We start from the raw sequence: 23,233 nt of genomic DNA, 5'->3' as shown, positions 1-23,233 counted from the left end.
GCAGTAAAGTATCCCACAAGAAGAGCACAGCAAGTGGCCTGCCAGGGAGAGGCAGAGGTTAGGGAAGAGCTCCTTGGGATGGGAGAGATGTGAGCATGTGCAGAGGCCTGGTGGGAGCGGGAAGTCTTGGTAGAGAGGGACATGCTGTAAGCTAGGGAGAGATGGGCGAGGTTCCAGAGCGGGCCTGCCCAGCACCTCACTGCAAGGGTGGGCTGGCAGGCTGAAGATGGACCTTCCTTACCCTCTGATTCTGGACAGAGGATACTCAGGATGGGTTTGGGGCTGTGTTTGGAGGCAGGGCAGGGGCAGCAGGTCCCACCAAAGGGCCTTCATATTTTGACGAAGCCAAGTGTCTCTGGGAATTGAGGTTGGCAGAGGGGGAAGGGTGAAGGTCAGTGAGACAAAGAACCAATGAGGGAAATGGGAGGCCGGCAAGCAGGCAGAGGACTTTGGGTTCATGTCCAGGGTGTAGTTGAGACTGGAGACTCCACGTTGACACTGGCTCCAAATCTTCATGCTGTGGGCCCTTGCCAGCCCAAGCTTGCCGTGTAAAGAGTGTGGTTGGGTTGGCCCCTGTTAAGTCTGGCTGGGCGGATGAAGGGAAGGATGGGGGTACTAAGAAATCAGGGGTGCTGGTGAGAGGGTCATTCTGATGACCAAACCATTGGAGCAGTTGGAGAATGTGGTCAGAGGGAAAGAGGATATGTTGGGGTTAAGATGGAAGAGGAAAAGCAGTTTTGAGTGGTGGCCTGGGATTGTGGGCTGGACTTGAGTAGGCTAGAGGGTCCCTGGAGAAGGGTGCTGGAGGTCTGGGGAGTCCAGGTATTGGACGGGTCACCCACATGGATGCTGAAGGCCATCAGCTGCTGGCAGACCTTGGACAGGGAAGGAGAGGCAGCGACCTGAGGCTGGGTAGTTCAGGAGCAAAAGATGCTGGCTAGGAAGGTGCGATCCAAGAGGCTGGGAGAGAGGGGAAAGTAGTAGAATCAGGAGGCATGAACTCTAAATGAGAAAAAAAATCCCATTCTAGGGCAGGGCGCAGTTGCTCATGTCGGTAAACCCAGCACTTTGGGAGGCTGAGGTGGGCAGATTACTTGAGCCTAGGAGTTTGAGACCAGCCTGGGCAACATGGCAAGACCCCATCTCTCAAAAAAAAAAAAAAGAAAAAAGAAAAGAAAGGGGCTGATGGCCTCACAGTCTGGAAACACCCCTAGGGATGTGAAAGGGATGTGGGGATCTTGGGAACCACACAAAGGAGTGAGATGTAGGAACAGAAACAGCCGCCCCAGAGAGGATAGAGGAGATGGGTCACCAGCGGCAAAGCCTCCATCACAAGGCTGAGGACAGAGGGGGTGCTCTTAAAGGAAGTGGGGTCCCAGAAAGGCCAGTGGGGAGGTCTGGGAAGGAAGGTTGGTGAGGCAAAGCGCAGAGACAAGGGAGATGACTAAAGGAGGGTGCACTGTGAGCTGTCAGCAAGGATGCAGGGGTGGGTGGCGTGGGGCAGGGTTTCCAAGAGGCAGGGGTCTGTAGGATGAGTGGGAATTTCTCTGGTGAATACAGGAGGCAACGGACAGGGAAGAGTGATTAACAAGCGGGAACTCATTCGTTCCGCAGACACTAACTGGGGCTTCCTATGCTTGGGATGCATCAGTGAACAAAGTGACAATCCTCACTCTTGTGGGTCTTACAGTCTAGCTGGAGGGGGTGGGGGACAGAACACGTCACAAATACAGTCAGAGGTGAATTGTACAGTATGTTACAGGGCCATGAGGCTGTGGCCAAAAGAACAAGCTGAATGGAGCCAAATGGAGTTGTGCAGGTGGAGGGGGCAGGGGCTGGGGGAGCCACTTTGAAGTCGCCGCATAGTGGTCAGGGCAGGCCCAGGTAAGGCTGGCGCTCTGGGCCCATGTAGAGTTCCACCCAGTTTGACAGGCACGGCAGTGGGGCTGAGGATCTTGGGAGAGGTGCCTGTATGGTTACTCTGCTGTGTGGTACATGGGAAAATCTCAAGACAAGAATCTTCAGGTTGGGTGAGAAGGGATGGGAAAAGGAAGCAGAGAAAGCAGAAGAAAACCAATATCCATGGGCACCTGCCGAGGGCCAGGCATTGCCCTGGGGACGGCTTCTTGAATCAGTCTCTCCTGACCCTCAAGACGACCCTGTGAGTTAGGAAGGAACTGTCCTTATGGGTCCAGTTTATTTGAAAATAATGGCACCATCAACATGAGCTAATGGTTAGTGCTGTCCTGAACAGTTTGCCTGGATTTTCCTAATGCACCCTCCTGAGCTCCCATTGAGGCTGGTGTCACTGTCTCCACTTTCCAATAACAAGTCTGAGGAAGCTGGGAAGTGTCAGTGCAGTGGCCAAGCTCGCGGACCCCACAGCCAGCCTGCTGGGCTGGCTTCCCTACTCACCAGCTGTGTGGCTTTCGGCAATTCCTTAACCTTTCTGGGCTCAGCTTCCTAACCTGGAAAAGAGGAGAGTAAAATCACCTGCTTTGCAGGGTCGTGGTGAGGACTAAATGAGGGAATATATGGAAAGCACGCAGAACAGGCCCCTGCACCTAGTGGGCGCTGTGCAAGGGTGACCTGCTACTATAGTACTATTCCTGCCCAAGCGCACTTAGGTAGGAGAAGGCTTTGACCTGGAGCCTGGTGGGACAGACCCTCGCCTCTTCCCGGCTGACGCTTTGCTCTGTGTGGTTCTGGACTTGCAGAGCCAGGCTGGGGAGGAAGGAGCTGTGTGGCTCCCACCAGGCCTGCTCCTTTGCGGCAGGCATGTGACATATTGTGGCGTGATGTGTTTTCCCCTCATGGTGCAAGACGTGACTCAGAGGGGCATGCTGGGGAAATGAGTTTCTTGGATTTGCCCACCTCATCGCCCCTGCATTCTTTTGAATTTCTCTGAATCAGACTTTATATCTGGCTCTGCCATTCACCAGCCTTATTTATGCAGAAAACAGCCCCACATTTCCAACTTGCTCCACAGCAGTAAAGATTCATCTTTGGCCCGGGGAGGGTAGCAAAAGAGAGGAGGGAAGGGGAAAAAAAGGAAAAAGAAAGAAAAAGGAAGGAAGAAAGAAAAAGCCAGCAACAATCAAAACAACCTTTTTCTCCCTGTGTAATCTGGGCGGCTTCCAGGAGGATAATGTCTTTCCACCGTGGATCGCCCCCTCCCTCCCAGGCTGTTTTCGCAGGAAGTAAATCCTGGAGCATTTTCAATGTGCCCCTCCAGGCAGAACAATGAGGCCCTTGAAGCCTCGGAACCCGCGCTTCCTCCAGTTATCCGGAGCCGCGCCGCGGAGGGGAGCCATCTCTGGGGAGGGGGCAGGGGGGAGGGGCGAGTCTGCTGGGCGTTGCGGAGCCGCACGAGGGAAGCCCATTAGTCAAATAATAGGTTTGGATCCGACTGTTTTGCCAAGGTACCCGGCATTTATCCCGCTCCCCGATTGGGGGCGGGGAGCTGGGAGGAGGCGGCAAGGATCCAATTACGGCTGCTACTGCCCGGTCGCCGGGAGGTGGCGGCGGGCCGGGCGGGGCCGGGAGGAGCGGGGATCGGGGATCGGGGATAGGGAGCGCGAGCCTCGGGCCGGCCGGCCTGGAAACACCGCGCCCAGGCCCCAGCCCCGGCCCTGCGCCCCGCGCGGGCTCCTCCCGCCCCACCGGCTCAGCTGCCTCATTGTTTATTGTGGAGCCTGCCTCTCCCCTGCCCGCCCGCCCTCCCGCTCCTTTCTCCCCTCCTCCCTAAAGAAAGAAGAGCCAGTGTGTGGAGAGAATGAGTCATGAATAAACAAACAGCGTGGGGGGAGCTGTCACTCCCAGCTCACTTCCTGGCCGCGCTCCGCTCCGCGACCTCCTGGCGGGGCGCAGAAGCCAGGCTGGCCGAGGTGGGCGGCGGCTGCTGGGGCTGCTGGGGCGCGCGGCCCAGCTCAGTCGGGCCCCTCCGCGGGGCGGGACTGGGCTGGGCTAGGGTGCTCAGGACCCCAGTTCCCAGGCCTATCCTTGACCACAGCCCTCACAAGCCTCAGTGCCCTTAGAGTAAGCGAGCGTGACATGATGTCCCCAGTCTTGTATGGCCGTGTGAGCCGAGGGCTGTGGGCCGGACCCTTGGGTTGGACAGAAGCCATCCGCCACAGACAGGCAGTGCATGCGGGACCTGCGGCGGGCTTGCGGCGCCTGTGTGGGCTCATCCTCTGGGAATGCCAGTGTGTGTCTGCTGAGTTGTGTAGGCGTGGCTTTTTCCGCGTGACACGGGAACACTGCGAGGATGTGTATATATGGCATGTGTGTCTTCTGCATATGGTGTTTGTCTGGAGTGCGGGTTACACATGTGTGCTTGTGACCCATGTGTGTGTGTGTCTGTGTGTTGTGTGGCCAATTTTCCTGACTCTGAATTTGTGTCTGCCACTTTAAGTTTTGAGATTCTTACCTTGTACTTTGCCTTTCTCTATTTAGTCCTTTTTCTTCTCTCTTGTGTGATCCTGTGGGTCATTTGGGGCCACCTCTCCCCATTAGTGAGGCCCCAGGGCCCCAGCAGACCTCCAGGGCCTGGCCTGGCTGGCCTCAGCGTCCAGCCAGCTGTGGCCACACGCAGGCTGACAGTGCTGACTCATGCCTGGCCAGAGCTGAGTGTGACCAGCGCGCCCAGACTGGGTGAGCCCCCACCGTGGGGAGGGCAAGGGCCCAGGCCAGCCCAAACCTTCTGGGGACTTGTGAATGCATGGCGTTAGAGGCAGGGGCAGGAGTAAGTCATTTCTTCTGGCTTCCCTGGCAACCACACAACCTCACAGGGGTCCACCCCAGGGCCAGTGCTGACGGCTGGGCCTTCGGAAAGGTTAGTGTGACCAAGGCAAGGCTGTGACTCAAGCTACAACTCAGGCCCCTGCTGCTTGGCTGGGTCTAGAACCTTCCCAGCTCTGGCCCTGCTCCCTCTCCATGGGCTGGCCCAGCTCCCAAAGCTTCCTGGTTCCAGGTTGGAGATTTGCATGCAGGGACAGACCCCGCTGAGGCTGAAGCAGGGCATGAGTTTGCTCCTTCCCCAGGACTGCTCACACCTGCAGCCCCCCCAGCCAGCGCTTGCTTGCTGGACTTGGTCTCCTGGCACTGGAGTTGTAGCCTTGGTTGTGACCCTGATCAGGGAGGCAGGCTCCAGGGCCACAGCATGCCAACCCTGGCCACTTTCCAGTCTTTCCCATCCTTCAGGGGGGCAGGTAGTTGGGAAGATTAGGATCTACATAGGTTGGGAGGCAGGTGCACGTGGGGTCACAGCCTGGCTCCTTCATCTGCTAGCTTTGTGACCTGGGGAAAGTCACATAACCTCTCTGAACCCCTTTTTCCTCTACTTTAAAATGTGCATAGTGACCCTTACCCCATGGAGAGGTTGCAAAAGTTAAAGGGAGAATGCCTGTGAGCCCTGAGTACATGTCATGGAATGTACTTGTCATGGAATAGGGGCTCAGGAAAGGACAGTGTACTCTCTGTCTACCCCCAGGCCTGCCTTGAACCCTGATCTCAAGGCCCAGAATTTTGCCTGTCCAAGCCTGTTGGTCCATGACCCAGGGAAGTGCTGGGTCCTGTGGACCTTGGCTGGGATTTGAAAACTCAGAAGCAGTCCTACACGGTACATAGGGGTCTCTGAGTCCCAGGGAAGCATGGGATCTGGGCTGGCCATTAGAGGTAAGCTGGTCTAGGAAGGACAGCTGCCACAGCATCTTTCTGGATCTTTCCTTGTGGGGAGAAGTCTCTACCCCTCAGGTCATACTCTGGCTGTACCTGGGCTGGTCTCCATTTGAGGACAATTTTTTTTTTTTTTGAGACAGAGTCTTGATGGAGTGCAGTGATGCAATCTCAGTTCACTGCAACCTTGACCTCCTGGGCTCAAGCGAACCTCCCACCTCAGCCTTCCAAGCAATTGGGACTATAGGCACGTGCCACAATGCCCAGCTAATTTTTCTTTTTTTTTTTTTTTGTAGAGATGGGGTCTCACTATGTTGCCCAGGCTTGTAGACAAATTTTGTTTGGCCTACGTGAGATTAAAAAAAAAAAAAAACTATTTAGGAATGAAGGCATTTCATATGAAAGTGTGAATTTTCAATTTCCCTCAAATAATTGGGGAGTTTGGCCACACTGGGCTCACGTTTTTATGTGGCAACTGTGGGCTGGAGCTGAGCAGCAGAGGCCCCTACAGGCCGGGTGTATGTTCTCCAGTTTACCACAGTCTCCACTGCTCCCTATTGCACTGGTTCTCAAACTTGAGCATATGGGAAAATCCCTTGGAGGGCTTGTTAAAATACAAATTAGTGGACCCCACCCCAGAGTTTCTGCTTCAGTGGGTCTGGGGTGGGCCTGAGAATTTGCCTGAGACTTTCTGACAAGTTCCCAGGTGATACTGCTGCTGCTGGTTTAGGGCCCCATTTTGAGAACTACTGGGCTGCCTGATGCTGAGGCTGACTGGTCATCTCACTTGGCCTGTTACTTTTCTGTGTAGTAGGGAAATATTTCTCTGTACACCCAACTCTAGCAAAAGTAGGAAAATTTAAAAGGACTGAGAATATCATTTGTTCTAGCAAAATGGAGAAGTATATATTTCTTTCTTTCTTTTTCTGTCTTTTTTTTTTTGGAGACTGGAGTCTCACTCTTGCCCAGGCTGGAGTGCAGTGGTGTGATTGGCTCACTGCAACCTCTGCCTCCCGGGTTCAAGTGATTCTCCTGCCTCAACCTCCTGAGTAGCTGGGATTACAGACGTGCACCACCACGCCTGGCTAATTTTTGTATTTTTAGTAGAAATGGGGTTTCAGCATGTTGGCCAGGCTGGTGTCAAACTCCTGATCTCAGATGATCTGCCTGCTTCGGCCTCCCAAAGTGCTGGGATAACAGGCGTGAGCCACCGTGCCCCGCCAGAAGTATGTATTTCTTTGGAGACAGAAAAGGTATTCCCTTGTGGTTATATGCAAACGATTTGCATATACGTCAGATGAACACAACTTCAGGAGCACAGGGAGGCTTGCCCTGAGCATGGCCTGAGGATATGCTGCGTGGCCACTCTGTGCACTTGTTCCCTCACGTGTCCACCTCACTCGTTGACTTTGTCTGCTTGACACTGCAGGTGTTTTGAGTGTGTGACCCCGGCCAACTACAGTTTATTCATTAATTGAACAACCATGATTTGAACCAATTCTACTGCTGCACTGTGTTAGGATATGAAGACAGTGAATAAGACAGACCTAATCCCTACCCTCCTGAGGCTCCCAGACTATTGGGACAGACAGACAAAACAAATTGAACTAGTAGGTGAAAGAAGGAATTGCACGTTGTGGTAACAGATCAGGATGCTGAGATGGAGAATAACGGGTTATATGAGGACCTCTTTTAGTCTAGGTGGTCAAAGAAGCCTCTCTAAGGTTCCCATCCTATGAGGGGTGGGATTGGGAAGCAAATGAGATCCAGATCTCTAGAGATCTCACCCCACTTCAAAGCCCAGCTTGCGTTCACCAAGCACAGGGAGCATCTTGACCTTCTGACCTGTGTGCGCGCGCTCTGACCTTAGCTCTGCCTGCTGCCCTGCACCTCAGGGCCAGCCGCACAGAGCCTCTGTTGTTACTCAGTGGCTTCGTGAGGCTCCATGTGTGTTTGAGAGGCCACACCGCACCCTGGCAGTTTACTTTGTCTCCCTGGACCTCAGAACCTTTAGGGCCATTTTGCCCTACGCTCACATAGAGATGAGGAAACTCAATCCAGCGCTTCCGGTGTTCCCCACTTCCCAGTCAGTCAAAGGGCAGGACTTTTCCTTTCTCTTAACTTTCCTCTGAGCCCAGCCCAAGGCTGAGCACAGAGCAGGGCATGGGACTGGGAGCTGACACTTCTCACATTTGCATCGCCTAAAATGGCTAAAGATTCTTGGCTGGTTACAGCAAACCAGTGGCACTTCCTTCCCATACTGTGCTTAACATCATTCATCAATCATGACCCTTTCCCATTGAGCCCCCATGTAGCATCAGAATCCTTCTCAACACAGGAAACTGATGCCAACGAATTGGAGTTGACTTCTGGGATTAAATTTAATATCAGGTAGGCCTCGTCTGGCTTACCGACTAAGTAGAGACCTGGGGCATGGACCCAGGGTGGGATTTCAGGCACCTGAGCTAGGCATGGAGGTAGGAGCCAGACTGGCCTGTCAGCTAGAGAAAAGAGAGCTGTGGGAGATTGACAGGCAGTGGGCCAGGGTGAATTCTGATCAGAGTGTCCCTCTGAAGGAGGAAGCAAAGGGTATGAGGCAGTGAGGCAGAAGTGAGGACCCAAGACGGAACTGGGATTGGGGTGGGAGGTGGGTCTGGCCAGGGATGCCTGAGGGCTGGCAAAGGGCTTCTTCAGCTCTGCTGAGTGAGGACATGAGGGAGTAGAGCCTGCTGAGACCCACCCTCCTGCCCCACCCAGGCTGCGGTGCTATCCTCCCCAAAGGCTACAACAGCCCCCACCCTAAGTTGCAAGTGAAGGTAGCTTAGGGCACTTTGGAGGGCCGCTTTTCTAAGCAAAAGAAGCTTTTACGGAAATTAAATTATGGATATTTGTATTCCAGGAACATCAATATATTTAACAGAGCTGAGGCCATTAGGAGAGTACATAGGGATACCAAAGGTCCCGAGTTCCCAGGGAACTGTCTGAATATCTTGTAACCCTGCTCTGCACAGAGTTCTGGCCAAGGAGTGGGCCTGGCTCCCAGGGCTCCGGACCCCAGGACTGAAAGTTAGCAAGGTGAAACAAACACAAGGGCTTCCCTGCCTCCCCCGGCCAGCTCCCAGGCCCTGGTATGCCTTCCCTCTGCTCCTGGCCCCATTACCCAGCTCTGGGATGGGGCAGGGTGTGGGTGCATCTCTGCACACCGGGCTGTCTGTGAGGATGGCCTGCACATAGTGTCTGTTCGCTCACTTTCCCATCGTGTCCCAGAGCTGAGTGAGCACATCCTTGTGGAGTGCCATCCAGGTCCTGGGTCTTCTATCTCACTCCCCTGGGCCTCGGTTTCTTCATCTGTTAAATGGGAATGTGAACCTGATGAGATGGGTAGGATTTTGAGGATTCAGTGGAACAGCTAGCACTCACAGCACTTCACACACTGAGCCAAAAGGAAGGTCACGTCTTCGTACTGTGCCCTTTGGGCTGTGTTGAGTCCTGGGTCTGGTCCATGATGGGCCTTGGGCAGTTCTGGAGCTAGGGCTTTGGTAGCGCCTGAGAATTAGGGACACTCCAGCTGCTGGGCAGGGCTCACTATTCCCCCAGTGCCCCTGGTGAGCCCTGCCGCGCCCTGCTTCCATGCCTTTCCTTCTCTGAGCTCCATACTTGGAGCTCCCTTCCCTGCTCCATTTCACTTCATTCAAAGTCCTCGTGGTTCAGCGCCAGGGCCGCTTCCCCTGGGAGGCGTTTTCTGGGGAGGCCTCTTGCTCTCCTTGGGCCCTCGCTCCACGAGGACCCTGCGGTCCTTGCAGGATCCACAGTTCACATACTGGTGACTGGGAAGGCTGAGGCAACCACACTTCCTGCAGGCTGTAGGGGTAGGTGAGGGGTTGCGGCTCTGGGGCATGTCCTCGCTGGACAGGTGAGCAGCTCCAAAGCTGTTTGGGGAGATGTCTGTCCCTCACCCTCTCTGGGAGGGGTGTGGGATGCTCACCACCGGGCAAGGGAACACATGTGGAGTCCCCGCTCACTTTCCTGCATGTGGGCTGCGGGCAGAGACAGACCCGACCTCTTCCCTCCATGACCTTTCCTCCTGAGCTTCAGCATCAGGTGCCAGGCTTTGAAGGCTGGAAATGCATGGCGCATGGTTCAGGGTCTGGATCTGCACCCCAACTGGATGGGTAGGGTCTGGGGTGATTTGGCCTCTTAGAGTTTCAATTTCCTCAGTTGTAAAATGGGATTCCTTATTCCATCTCTTAAGGTTATTATGAAAATTACAGGTGTCAACAGGACTGCTCTCTCCTGCCTCAGCTTCTCTCTGCCTAGAATGTTTTTCCCTTCCTGGTTGCCTAGATAGCTCTTATTCATTCTTCAGAAGATCTGGGATCAGTGTTACTTCCTCTAGGAAGCCCTCCTTGGTTCTGAGTTCCAGACAGGTTCCCACACTGGTAGAATCCTGGTCTCTTCTGTGTTTCTTATCTATATGTGAGTCTCTATTTAGAGATGGCGCCCCCCCAGTAGACTGTGAACTCCATGAGGGCAGGGGCTGTGTCTGCTTCATTCCCCATCATGTCCTTGTACCCAGCCTAGGACCCAGAACTTCAAAGGCAAATTGGGGAGTATTTGCTAAGTAAATAACAAATTTGAAGTGCCTCATGCTAAGTTAGGATCCCCCAAATAGCAGCTCTTATTAAATGTGGCCCCCAGAGGCCATGTAACCACTCCTCATTTCAGGTCGTCAGTGGGACGTTATATTGCCAGGAAGTTCGGCATCCGGCCTATGCCAGTCCACCTGCCCTGGGGAAGTGCCACCCATGCTGCGCTTTGCTGTCCTCTCAGCCCCTGGTGCAGGGAGGGCAGGAGAAGAGCCAGGTGAGGTATGCCTGAGGCCTGAGCCCCCAGTGCTGGTCTTTGTCTGAAGTTCAGCCCTGTGTGCTAGGCCTCCTGGGATCCCTCATGGGCAGGAGGGCAGGTGGGAAGTCCGAATCTGCGCACAGCTGGCTGGCTTGCTCGCTGAATAGACAGGCCTTGGCTGCCCCTAAGACCACAGCTAACAGGGTGTTTCTGTGCTCACTGAGGTCACCGGGCTCAGCCCGGGATTCTGGGGTCATTGTCTGTACTCCTCAAGCTTCTGAATCCATTCTCAAGCTTCTGAATCTCCTTGGGCTTCTGAATCCACTTCTGACCACAGATGTGGTGCTCATGTCCCCTTACGAAGCCATCCAGGTCCTGGGTCTTCTATCTCACTCCCCTGGGCCTCAGTTTCTTCATCTGTTAAGTGGGAATGTGAACCTCATGAGATGGGTGGGATTTTAAGGATTCAGTGGAACAACTAGCACCCACAGCACTTCACAGTATGTAAAAGCCTGTCCCATCTGTTTTCCTGACAGAATGCAGAGCTCCTTCTCTGGCGGAGCTGGAGACAGATGGGCACTGGGAAGGTGAGATACTCACACAAGAAAGTTCAGAGTGCTGTGGCGTGGGTGCAGCTCAGGCGGGGATGGGCAGCACTCATGTGGATGCGATGTATATGGGGTCCTTTGTGATACAGCCCAGTGGCGGTACCACAGTCTAGGGTGGACAGACAACTGACAGCAAGTTCTGCTGAATTCTTGGAGACAGTGTCTGGAGCAGTGGTCTCTGCAAGGCCACAGCTTACCTGGCCCTCTCAAATCAGTCACTAGTGTCTAGGGGGTCCCTGAGCATCAAGAATAACCAGCCTTGGAAATACTTTGCCCTGGGCCCTGTTCTACTCAGGAAAGGGCCTGCATGGCCTGAGGGCTGGACACACTCGAATGGGGACACACCTGCTTGTCTGCTCGCATGTTCACACATGTACACATGTGCATACATACTCTAGATTGACCCCCTCACTTGCATGGACCTGAGTGAGTGTCTCATGTCTTTTTCTATGTAGGACACATGGAAAAATGATTCCCAAGCAATTTCCAGGAAGAATATTCTATCTAGTTCCCTCTCACCTCCCACTACCTCCATTTTATAAACTGGGAAACTGAGGCCAGAGAGGGCAAGTGGTTTGCCCAGGGTCCCACAGCAGGAGCAGCAAGTGTGACACCAGGATGTCCTAACCTGTGTCTGGGACGTCCCAGCCAGGTGACTTCTATCTTGCCAGGGAATATGTTACAGCGAGCTCTCCTCAGCTCAGCAACCCCATTTTACAGATGGGCAAAACTGACCTGGCCATAATCTCATCCAAAGGGCACCCGTATCTGGATCACGCAGAGTCGAGACTCACAGGCTCTGAGTGGGAGCCCTGGGCTATGGGTTTTGCCCCACATTGCTGGGAAGTTCCAGGGGTGTAGCTGCTGCCAGGAGAGCTCATTCAGACTGTAACTTACAAATGAAAAGGGAATTTAATAAACAGGGTTCCATGCAGGACCCCAGGGCCAGCCTTTCCCTGCAGCCACCCACCTGCGGTTGCCTGCCCCAAGGGCCCTGCCCACCAGCTTGGGGCCCCTGTGGCCGGCCAGCAGCCCTGTCTGGGCCACCTCCCTGCCCTGCCCCCAGTGCTGCTGACACAGGCTCCTTCCTGGCCTCTCACCTCCACAGCCCTCTCCTGCCCTCCCGCTGGCGGGCTGCAGTAACAAGATGCCCTTTGTGTGTGCCGGCAGGGGAGGGGGCTGCGGGCAGGCTCCTGCGCAGCTTCTTGCTGCTGAGTCACAGCTCCCTGCCAGGCTCTGGGAACAGAGTCGCAGGTGACTGGCCAGACGGCACAGAGCCCAAGACCTTGGAGATGACCTCAGACAACCCCTTCCTTGCACAGGAGGGGACATCGAGTCTCAGAGAGGGGAAGGGGCTGCTGCATGCTTTTCTGGGGGCAAACATCAAGATTGGGCACCTCTTCCTGCAGGTTAAGGGCTCTCAGGCTGGTCCTGCTGTCACAGTAGAGTCCTACTTCTCCCCAGAACAGCCTGAGTATGTCTGTGTGTCCACGTGCATGTGCACACATGCTCACTCGTGTCTGTGTTCACATGTGAGCATCAAGGGTTCAACCGTGTGAGTGTGTCCTTGCGTGAGGCTGTGTGTGTGTTTGCCTTTCTAGGTCTCCCATGCCTTCTCCCAGAGACACACACGCCTGTCCTCAATGGCATAGCTCCTTCCATCTGCTTCTTAGTGCTTACCTGAGCTTCTCCTTGCCCACTGCAGGAGGCACCAGCCCAGGCAAGTGAGTGCCTGTGATGGGCAGCTCATTACCTGACAAGTCACCCCCAGAAACCCAAGGTAGGGTGTCTCTCTGCCCCACGGCACTGTGCTGTGTGGGACTCACCAGCGGGGGCCCAGCCAGAAATGTGTGGTGCTTAGGAAGGTGGGCTCTGGAGACAGGCTGCCTGGGTTTGAATCCTGGCCCTGCCATTTCCTAGCTGTGTGACTTGGGCAAGTTTACTTTTCTTCTCAGAGCCTCTATTTTCTCATCGGTAAAGTGGAGATAATAATAGCCTTGCCTCAGGGATTGAGGTTGTACCTGTAAAGATCTTAAAATAGTATGCAGGTCCTTAAGGAACATTAGCTATTATTATTACTGTTATAATTGTTCTTGACCCCCAGGGAGTTCTTTGGAGATGCAAGGGGCTGAAAGGGTTGAAGTCTCTGGCAGCATGTGAGGCTCAATTCCCTCGGTCACTGACCAGCAGGCAGTGAAGGGGCGGGGGGGCACTGTCCCAGGAAGGAGTCATCTGTTCTGGGCTGTGTCCCCACCGAGTGGAGCCACCTTTCAACGGTATTCCCCAGGAGAGGTCTGCACCATTGCAAGTGACCCCTGGCTCTGTGCATGCTGCCTTTCTGGGTTGCTCAGCTAGAGCAATGGCCAGGCCCTGGGAGGCAGGGCAGGGTGGCCAGACGGCCGGAGCTCCTGCTCCTCCGTCTCCAATGGGCCTTGGCGGGCGGCAGGCTTCCTGTTGTTGCTGCTGTGATGCCCCACCTAATGCCGGGGATGGCCATCTGGGCCCGAGGGCTCGGAGAGGGGGCCCGCCGGCCATCTGCCTGCTTGGCGCAGGCTGCTTCCGAAGGGCAGCAGGGCGCCTGCCCACGGGAGCTGGGGCAGGAGGAGGCCTCGGGGCTGGTTCTCTGGCCTGGGCAGCCTGTCAGGCTGCAAGTTGCTGCAAGGAGCCCGATCCCCAGAGCTTCCTGCTCTAATTTTCCCTGCACGTATGCACAGGAAGCCTGGCTGTGGTACCTGCCGTGTGAGCTCAGGGAAGTCCCGCCCTCCTCAGCTGCAGTCTTTCCATCTGTATAGTGGGCAGGCTGGATCCAGTTCTCAGACTTCCATCCGGTCGGCGCTGCCTCTGGGCCTTGGGGCTGACTGGGGATCCACTTTTTGGGGTATGGGAGGGTTTCCCAAATATCCTCCCAGCTCTGACCCTGGGGGCCAGCTCTCCAGCCAACCGTGGAATTACATGAGTCCCTAAATAACCAGCTGCAGGTTAGGTCCAGAGCAGGCGTTCTTGCTCAGCGGCAGCCCAGCCCTGGTTCCTTGCCTGGTGGTTGCAGGGTGACCAGACACTGCAGAACACCTCTCTAGAGAGGTGGAGACTGGCGAGGATGGAGGAGGCAGCTTCTCACTCACTCAGCAGTTTACTGAGCATTGTCACTGTCTGACACTGTGCCTGGTACCGGGGACACGATGGTGACCCGCCCTTTACAGTGTGATACATTCCAGGGTGGGTGACCTAGCAGGGAGCCCAGCCTGGCCCAGGGGGCCTGAAAAATACCTCTGAGATGTGACGCCTGAGACCTGAAGGAGAAGTTGGAGTGAGCCGGGGTGTTTACTCTACATAATCACCTATGAGATAGGTAGCTGCTATCCCTACTTGACGGATGAGGAAAAAGATTCTCAGATAAATCAATATAAAAGCGGCTTTCCTGTGGTCACCCAGTAGATAGCAGAGTGGGATCTGAAGCCTTCCTTGTCTGACTTCAAATTCCACCAGGCCCTGACATTCTCCAGCTTCCATGGTGTTCCTGCAATCCAAGTGCCGCTTGTCTCTCTACAGGTGAGGTTAGGGGTTGGGAGGATGTCCTGAGCAGGGAGCACCAACTTCTCTGGCTGCAGGAGGGGAGGGAGGGGGTGGTCGGCTGCCCTGGGTGCCCTTTCTTTCCCTTCTGTCCAGGGCTGGAAGAAAGCCATGCTTCTGACTCCAGGAAGTGCTTTGGTGGAGCTGGACCGACTTCTGGGCTGTCTGTGGTGTGAGGCTGGGCTAAGTGTTTGGTCACCTGGGATGGGGAGCCACTGGCCTGAGGTGACACAGACAAAGGGGAGCCAGGAGAACCCGTCCTGGTTCACTGTGGAGCACCCCAACCCTGCTCCCCTGCAGCAGGCTCAGCCATAAGGCATTGCCTGCCTAGCCCCGCGGTTTCTTTTGCTGGGATAAATTCAGTGGAAGGAGCTGTGTAAAGGCACCACAGGCCCTGCCCCACAGAGAATCCTTGTCACTTACATGCTCCAAGAGGTCTCAGAACTAGGGGACTTCCTCCCCTACCTCGTCCTTGTCTGGAGCTGGCATTAGGCCCCACATCTTCCAGACCCAGGGAGGGCATTTACTCCCGGAGATGGCTGGGCAGACCCTCAGTAGGTATTCCACGCAAGTGCTCATGGCTTAAACCCAACACTTGATTTCTCCCTGAGTCAGTCTCTGTGAATGTCCTCACCATCGTCCTGTGTCACTCCTGGCCTCCTGCTAACAACCAAATCTACTGACTCTCTAGATCCACAATGTCTCCATGTCACACTACTTCCACTGTCGCCATTCCTGTCTGTATCCTTGTCTTCGGTCCACCAGATGACCGGCTGGCCTCCTAATTGGGCTTCCTACATTCCTGCCTATGCTCGGAGCTCCCTTCTCCACTTGCCTGTGGGAGGAGGTTTACAAACAAAATCAGATCATGGCACTCCCCTGGGGCCCTGCATCCTGTGGCCAGCAGCTAGGGCTTCTGCGACCTGGCCCTGGCCACCTTTGGCCTCCCGTCCTCCCATTCCTTCCAGGCCCCACTGTGCCTTGGTGTCCCTGCCCTCCTTTCTCCTCCCCGACTTTACCTGCCAGTTCCCATCTCCCTTCCTTTGCAGGGTGTTTCTGCTGCTGGAATTCTCTGCCCCTGGGTCTCTGTGTGGTTAGCTCCCTTTCACCATGCTCAATCAAGGTCTAATATTGTCCCCCCACCACCTCCTGCATTCACTCTCCATCCCATTACCCTGTTTTACTTTCTTCAGAGCACTACGTTGTTTTGTTGTCCTCCCCACTACCCCAAATAGAATGTAAGCTCCAAGATGAGAGGGCATTTCCTGTCCCATCCATTCTGCATCCCAGAGCCTGGGCTGGAGCTGAGAAGGTGCTCAAGGAATGTTTGTCGCATGAGCCAATTTCACAGTGCTCCAGGCTCCCAGGTGGAAAGGTCCTTGGTCTTTTCTTTACCAGGTCTTGGAGACTCCCCTGTACCCCAGAAACTTCCTGGTCAGTCCCTGGTAAGTGTACATCGTGCTTCCTGTGACATGACATCAACTTCTCAGTGACTTCCACTGGTTTTGGCCCAGCTCGAAGAGCCTGACACCTCTGCAGGGAGTTCTACCAGGTATTCAAAGAGTGAGTCTTAATGCAAAAAGAATGAGAGATGCAGGGTCCCGAGTCGCAGGTTCAAGTTCTGACTATTCCTCTTCTCCATGGTCAGCTGTAAGTCGTCGAGGTCTCTGGCCCTCGGCTTCCCCTCTGGAAATGCTGGGAACCATACCCCTCAAGGCTTTAATAGGGTGGGAGGAAATGCTGGCCAGTGTGGGCAGCCGGGGATCTGGTACAGGCCTGTGCTTAACAAGTGCTGTTTGAGTTTGGGGAAAAAGTCTCCACGATTCTTCATTATCCCATAACATTGAGGCCCTCGTGCCCTGCACAGGTATAGCTGCTCCCTCTGCCTGGGGGCATCTTCCAAATTGGAAAAACAGAGAGGAAAAGAGCAGCCCTGCACAGGTGGGGCTGGGACGTGGAAGGGAGGTGGGGTGCAGGTGGTGTGCTGCGCTCTCCCACAGTGATTTGTAGTGTTTTGTCTTTTGGAAAACATTGCGGTGCAAGGTTGCCCAAGGTCAGTGCCTCTGTTCTGCGATCTCTTTATGAAAAGGGAGAAGAGAAAGTAGGCACTGCTTCCAATTTTTTAAGGAGTTGGCCAAGAGCCAGCACCAGGCATCAGAGGAAGGCAGCTGACTGCACTCGGCCACATCCCAAAAGTGCCTGGAAGGGGAGGGAGGAAGCAGGCGCTTCAGAAGGCACAACTGTGTGCCAGGCCTCATGCTAGGAACGCTGTAACAGGGAGCAGTGATGGAGTCCTTGAGGTACGCCAGACATTGTTCTAAGCACTTTATGTAGATTGACTCATTTCATCAATTTCATTCTCTCTGCCTCTATGAATATGTGTTATTGTTCCCATTTTATAGATGGGTTAGCTGAGGCATAGGAAAGCAAAATAACATATCCAGGGTCCCACAGCCAGCACGGATGTTATTTAATCCCAGTCCCACAACTATCTGGAGATGAGGATCGTTATTACCACCATTTTATCTATGAGAGCTCCAAGGCTTGGAGGGGTTAAAGCAACTCATCCAAGGTCACGCAGCAAAAGGGCACCGCAGAGCTGGGATTTGAATTCCAGTCTGAGTGACTGCAAAGCAGTGTATCATCCTGTGCTATGTAACTTGGCTGGTCTCCTCGCCTTTTCTCATTCCCCTGAAATGGATGGTTGGGGGCTGGACACATGGCTGCTGGCAGTCTTCAAAGATTGCAAGGGATGGTGGGAGCTAAGCCAGCCCCCAGAGCTGCTGTGGGCCCCCCTGATTTCCCCACTAATGGTGCCTTGGGCTTTATGTGGACGTTGGTGTTTCCAACACAGACCTAGAGGAAGAATCTTAAATCCCTGGTAAACCTCCCTATTGAGCCACCTTCTTTGTTATCAGAAGGATGTCAGGAAAGACTCAGATAAAGAGGTAATGTCTGGGCCTCACCACCCTAGAACAGACCCTCACACACCACAGGATGAAGTCGGAGGGGGAGAAGTTTCTGGGTTGGAGCCAGAGCCTATGGAGGACCAGGCGCGAGTTGGCCCAGCGTGCTGGCCTATATCCAGCCTGCAGCCCCCACTCCCTGTCTTCCTCAGGCACCCTCCTTCTCTGCTCTCCCCACCACCATCAGAGCCTCCTCCCAGGAAAGGCTGGGAAGTTAGGGTCCTGGTCTCTTTGTGATGATCTCCAAGGGCCTACTGTGGCTGTGTCAGTGTAGGAAGAGCCCAACTTTGAGGGTCCAGAGATTGGGCTCTCTTCCCCAACAGTTGCAGCTCCATCTCTGATTGTCTTAGGAGACATGGCAACATCCTAGGTTTCATTTTCCTCATCTGTACAGTGGGTGTAATAATGTGGTCCCTGAGCGGACAGATGAGGACCAGATGGGGCGAGGGATAAGAGCGCACTCTGAACATGGTCAAGACTTGGCTGACTGCCCACAGTCACTAACTTGTCCTATAGCCCAGTGGCCGAAAAGTTTGCATCATATTGGAATCATCTGGGGACCCTAAAACATGCTGATGCCTAGCTCCTCCCCTGAGGTGTTGTGATTTAATTGATATGGGGGAACAACCAGACATTGGGACTCGTAGGAGCTCCTAGGTGATTCTACTGTGTGGTCAAGCAAGGGAACCATAAGAAGCCCCTTCTATTCAGTGATTCCACTGGCTTATTAGGCAGCAAGGGAGCTCGTAGGTCACCATCAGGCCCAGATTTTTCTCTTGGATGCCTGTTCTGCTCTCTGGATTTGTCCTAATGTGTCCTGCTGAGAGTTTAGAATCCTAAACACCTGCTTTTTATGGAATGTGCCTCTGGCAGATGTCTGGGGAGCGGAAGTGCCCCATGATTTTTGCTGACTTCCTTCTCTGTGTAAAGGCTGTGCTGGGGATGGGGCGGGGGGCGGATAGTGAGAGACTCAGACCTGGTCCTTGCCCTTTGCACACTCATGCAGGGGTTCTTGCCTTCTGAGTTCTCTCCTTAGAGGTCAAGGGGAGGAAAGAGGAAAGGAGCAAAGCATGGCTGGGCCCTTGCTTCCTGCTCAGAGCTTTCCTGTGGATAGGATGTGAAAGCAGGTGAGAAAGGCCTGTCATCCTCACTCACAAATGAGGAATCTGAGCCTCTGACAGGTTCAAAGACTCACCCAAGGTCTCAAAGATCATGAATAACAAAATGGGAGTGAACCCTGCTCTCTCTGCTCTCCAAGCACCTGCTGTGGCGGCAGGGAGACAGGTGGCAGATGGCAGGAGGTGTGATTCCAGAGAGGCAGGCAGGGCTGGGGGCTGGGGTCACTGTTTGGGGAACAGACTGGGTCCAGAGTCCCCTTTGTTCTCTCTCTGCTTCTTCCTTCCCCTTGGGTTCCCTAAAGCAGGGGACAGCTCTGGGTGTTTGGGGGAATGAAGGGTTATGAACAGGTGTTTCGTCTCCTGGGTTTCAGTGTCTGACTGCAAAAAGGCCTCTGACCTCACTTTCTTTGCTTACGGAGTATTCAGGTGGGTGTCAGTGATCTGTGAGAGAGGAAACAGCATCCTTAAGATCAGCCTCAGACTCAGTGGCTGCATCTGAAGGGGCCTAGGAGACCAGTGCCATGTCAGGACCCAGGACCACCATGTGATGAAGGTGGCCAGGTGGAAGGCTCCCATCATTGTGGAGGGCTTTGGTGCCAAGTGACAGCAATCTAGCTTCAGTGGGGGAGTCAGGAACGGTGTTCTGGGTGCTGCTGCTTGAGTAGGGGATAGAGTCCCTATCTCACTCAGTCTCGTTTTTCCTCATCTGTAGAATAGGAGGTACTGTACGTAATTGTCAAGGCAAGTGCAGGGTGGAGCCTTATAGTGAGGTTACACCATCTTCCCATCCATCCATCTACCCATCCATCCACCCACCCACTCATCCTCCCTTCATCCATCCATCCATCCATCCATCCACCCTCCCATCCATCCATCCATCCATCCATCCATCCATCCACCCACCCATTCATTCTCCCATCTTTCCATCCATCCATCTGTCCACTCATACTTCCTTTTATGCACACATTGATTCTTATGAGCTCCTTTGGTGAACCAGCTCTGAGCAGATACTTGCATTGAGATGAGTCAGAATTTTTCCTGCTTCCACGGACTCTCAGACCCAGCAGGGAGTCCAGTCCTGTGAATAAAGAGGCCACTGGGGCAGGTTTCAGAGAGGAGACACTGTGTGAGCTGGTTAGAGGTGAGAGTGTGAGTTTGTCAGGTGGATGAGCAGGGGAAGCATCTCAGGCACAGGGCCTAGCAAAGGCCTACTGTGCTGTGGGGTACTTAGGGCCTTCTGGCTCTGTGGTGGGGCTGGAATTTGGCAGTAGCTACAGCTAAAACTGTGGCTGGGGGCTTCTGAGCTGGGGTCGAACATGCTAAGAGACCCTATTTTAGGGAGTGGAGTCTGGTTGACTCAGAGAGGACAAGGAGAGGCAGTGGGCATAAGATGGCAGCCCAAGGCAGGGGACAGGGCTGCTGGGGAGGCTGATATGCTGGTCTGTCCCATTATCCCCAAGAGAATGTGCCTCCCCTCTCTGTCTAAGCTTCTATCTCTCTCTTTTTTGTGGTTCAGGAGGCCTGTTCTTTGCCCAGATATGGAGCAGGCAAGAGTGCCCAGCCTGGCCCTGTCATTCCTCGTTCAGCCCCAGTGGAAGAAGTGATGCTGTCATTTGCATTTCAAAACCTGTATCTCCCTGCATCTTCCCTTAATAAGAGCCAATTACACCTCTGCCCTAAACCGCAGGTTGTCTGCCTGTCATTGGACTTTTATCCTGTTTGGGGTGGGGAAGAACTGCTCCTTTAAATGTCACATTTAGCATATGCAAATGAAGAGATAATTGTCCTTAATGGAAAATGAACTCACCTGCTTGCTGTGAGCTCCAGACAAAGCAGGCATTGATGAAACGGGCACCAGGATGGGCCTGGGATCTGTGCTTCCATCCCTGCCTTAGCCAGGGGCCCAGCTGGCCTGGTCTATCTCCACCTATTGAGAAGATGACAGTCCAGGGATCTGTGCCAGTTGGAAGGTAACACTTTTAGAGGTTGTTCCTCCATTTGACAGATGTGGATGCCGAGGCCTGGAGGATGGGAGCGATTGGCCCAAGGTCACAGGCTGAGTCAAACTTCTTAGGGAGCTGAGAGTGGAAGTCTACAGCAGCCCATGCTGGGGAAGTGAGAGTGCTCAAGAGTGGATGATTTTCCAGTTAGGCAGATGGGAATCACAAGCCAGCCCTGGGATCTAGCACTTGCTTGGAGCATATATCTTTAGTAGATAATGATTTCCAATCTGGGCATTGTGCTTGGTTATCTGGAAGCTGAGGGAAGAGGGCTGGAGAGGACAGGTGCTTTGGAGACCACCTCAACACTTCCCCATGAAGCATAATCCTCCCTACCCCTGGTTATGTTTCTCTCAAAACCAGGATTACAAGTGGAATGCATTCAGACGGAGTGAGTCCTCTGTCACTGGCAGTGTGCAAGCGACATGGGAGTGCCCCCTGAGTGCGCAGTGGTCCAAAGAGTGGAGATTCCTGGGAGGAGAGAAGATCTCTTTGAGAATGAGCCTCTTCTCATTGGCTAGGGCGAAGCCTCTTCTCACTGGCTAGCCCTTGTGCCCTGAGCTGATGACAGGATGAGGAATTTCAGGAGCCCCAGGCCTGGCTGGGACATGGAGATTTGGACCTGCTCTGAGATTCGAAGCCTCTGCCTTGTTCTCTAATTCCAGAGGCAGGAGTTTGGACAGTTCCTCATGCCTGAGTCCCCTCCTGGTTCCTGCCTGGCCTTGGGGTCCTGCCCCTGCTCCCTGGGGAAGTGGTGGCACTGTGGAGTTTGAAAACCTGGATTCGAGTCCTAGCATGTCCACTTGAACATGACTTCTATCCTCTGGGAGCCTCGGCTCCTTCACCAGGAGAGCGGATGTCTGTGATATTTGCCTCCTCGCAGTTTTGTGGGGATGCTGCCAGGGCTCAGCAGATGCCTGGTACTTAGGAGAGAGTTGGTGGAGATTTGCTTTAAGAAGCACTGGTCTGTCCCCTTCCCTTTGCCTATGGAGGGGCCTGACGCCTGCTGCAGTCCCCCAGGTGCTCTGTGCTCTGCCCACCTCCTGCTCAGCTGCCTCCTGTTGCCTCTTGCTGGGTCTCCCGGATGGGCAGCTCAGCCCAGCCCCTCACTGCTGGCTGACCCAGGAAATGCCATGACCTTGGAGAGGAGGCACTGGAAACCTTTGGCTCTTTTTCCCCAGGTGTCCTGATGGGTCTCAGAGAGGATAAGGAACTTACCTAAGGTCACACTGTGAGGTCAGGGGTCAGCTGGCATGTTTCCAGCTTTGAAGGCCTAAATGCTTCTGATGTCACAGTGGGGTGCATCCCTGTGGGATACAGAGGGCTCAGCTGCTCCAAGATGAGGCCATATCCTTTGGCACCGGGTGGCACTGGCCATAGGCAGGGTGAGGATCAGGAGGCAGGCCTTGGTCTGTGCAGGGTGGTTGGAAACCCAGCTCCTGGCAGATGTCAGCCCTCCCTCCCGCCATTGCTGTTGGCCCTCTCCGCTCTGCCATGGCTTCTCCAAGAGCCCCGGCCCCTAGGGCTGCATAGGCCCACTCACACGAGAGATAGGCACCCCAGGCCTTAATCCGACCTTGCCCAAGGTCCTCCAGCTTGTTAACCACTTGGTCTTGGATGACCTCTCTGGTCGCCAGGGTCCTCGTGTGTGAAATAGGGACAGTGATGCATACTGTGTGTGGTTTTGGGGAAATTAGATAAAGCACCTATGAAGCATCCAGTTCCTGAATTCTGGTGGGTGTCCTCATAGATCAGACAGACTCCACTTCAAACCTCAGCTCTACCAGTATCCATCTGTGTTAACTGGGGCAATTACTAAGCTCTCTGGAACCCAGTTTTCACCACATGAAGTGGGGCATCTTTTCTCTCTAAAGCCTGGAATTTTCCCTCGGGGAGTTCACAAGATTGCTCCCGGATAGAATCCAGCAGCAGCAGGCTCCTTCACAGGCGTCTTAGGCCCTTCCCTCTCGCTCAGCCCAGCCCTCCCTTCCAGCTCTCCTTCTTGTTCCTCTTGTCCTTCTCCACACGGGCCGCTCCACACCACGCATCCTTCCCAGACCCCTCTTCGCTAGACCCCTGACTAGCTTCTCCTAACGCCATCCCCCAACCCACCCACTTGACAGACACCTATATTTCCTTCAAGCTCATCCTAAATGCTATCTGCTCTGCCGAGGGGGTCGGGGAAAGCATGGCGGAGATGGTGGCTTTCCCTGCCCCACCAGAGGACTTAATCATCTAACAGCCCCTCGGACACAACTCAGCTGAGGGTGTCGTGTGTTGTGATGTGTTTTCCTCCTAGAGCATGAGGTGTGGGCTCTGCTCCTCACTGTCTGCTCCCAGGGCCTGGCACAGTGTTCAGGGAGTGTCCGTGGGAGGGTTTGAAACTGCTCTGGCCGCCGCTGTGTGTCTGCAGTTTGCAGGGCTGAGCCTCACTCAGTCTACCAGGGGCT

The sequence above is a fragment of the Hylobates moloch genome, unplaced genomic scaffold (assembly GCF_009828535.3).
Source record: "Hylobates moloch isolate HMO894 unplaced genomic scaffold, HMol_V3 SCAFFOLD_3, whole genome shotgun sequence".
In the NCBI taxonomy this organism is placed as follows: domain Eukaryota; kingdom Metazoa; phylum Chordata; class Mammalia; order Primates; family Hylobatidae; genus Hylobates; species Hylobates moloch.
Note: the sequence above shows the minus strand (reverse complement) of the source record.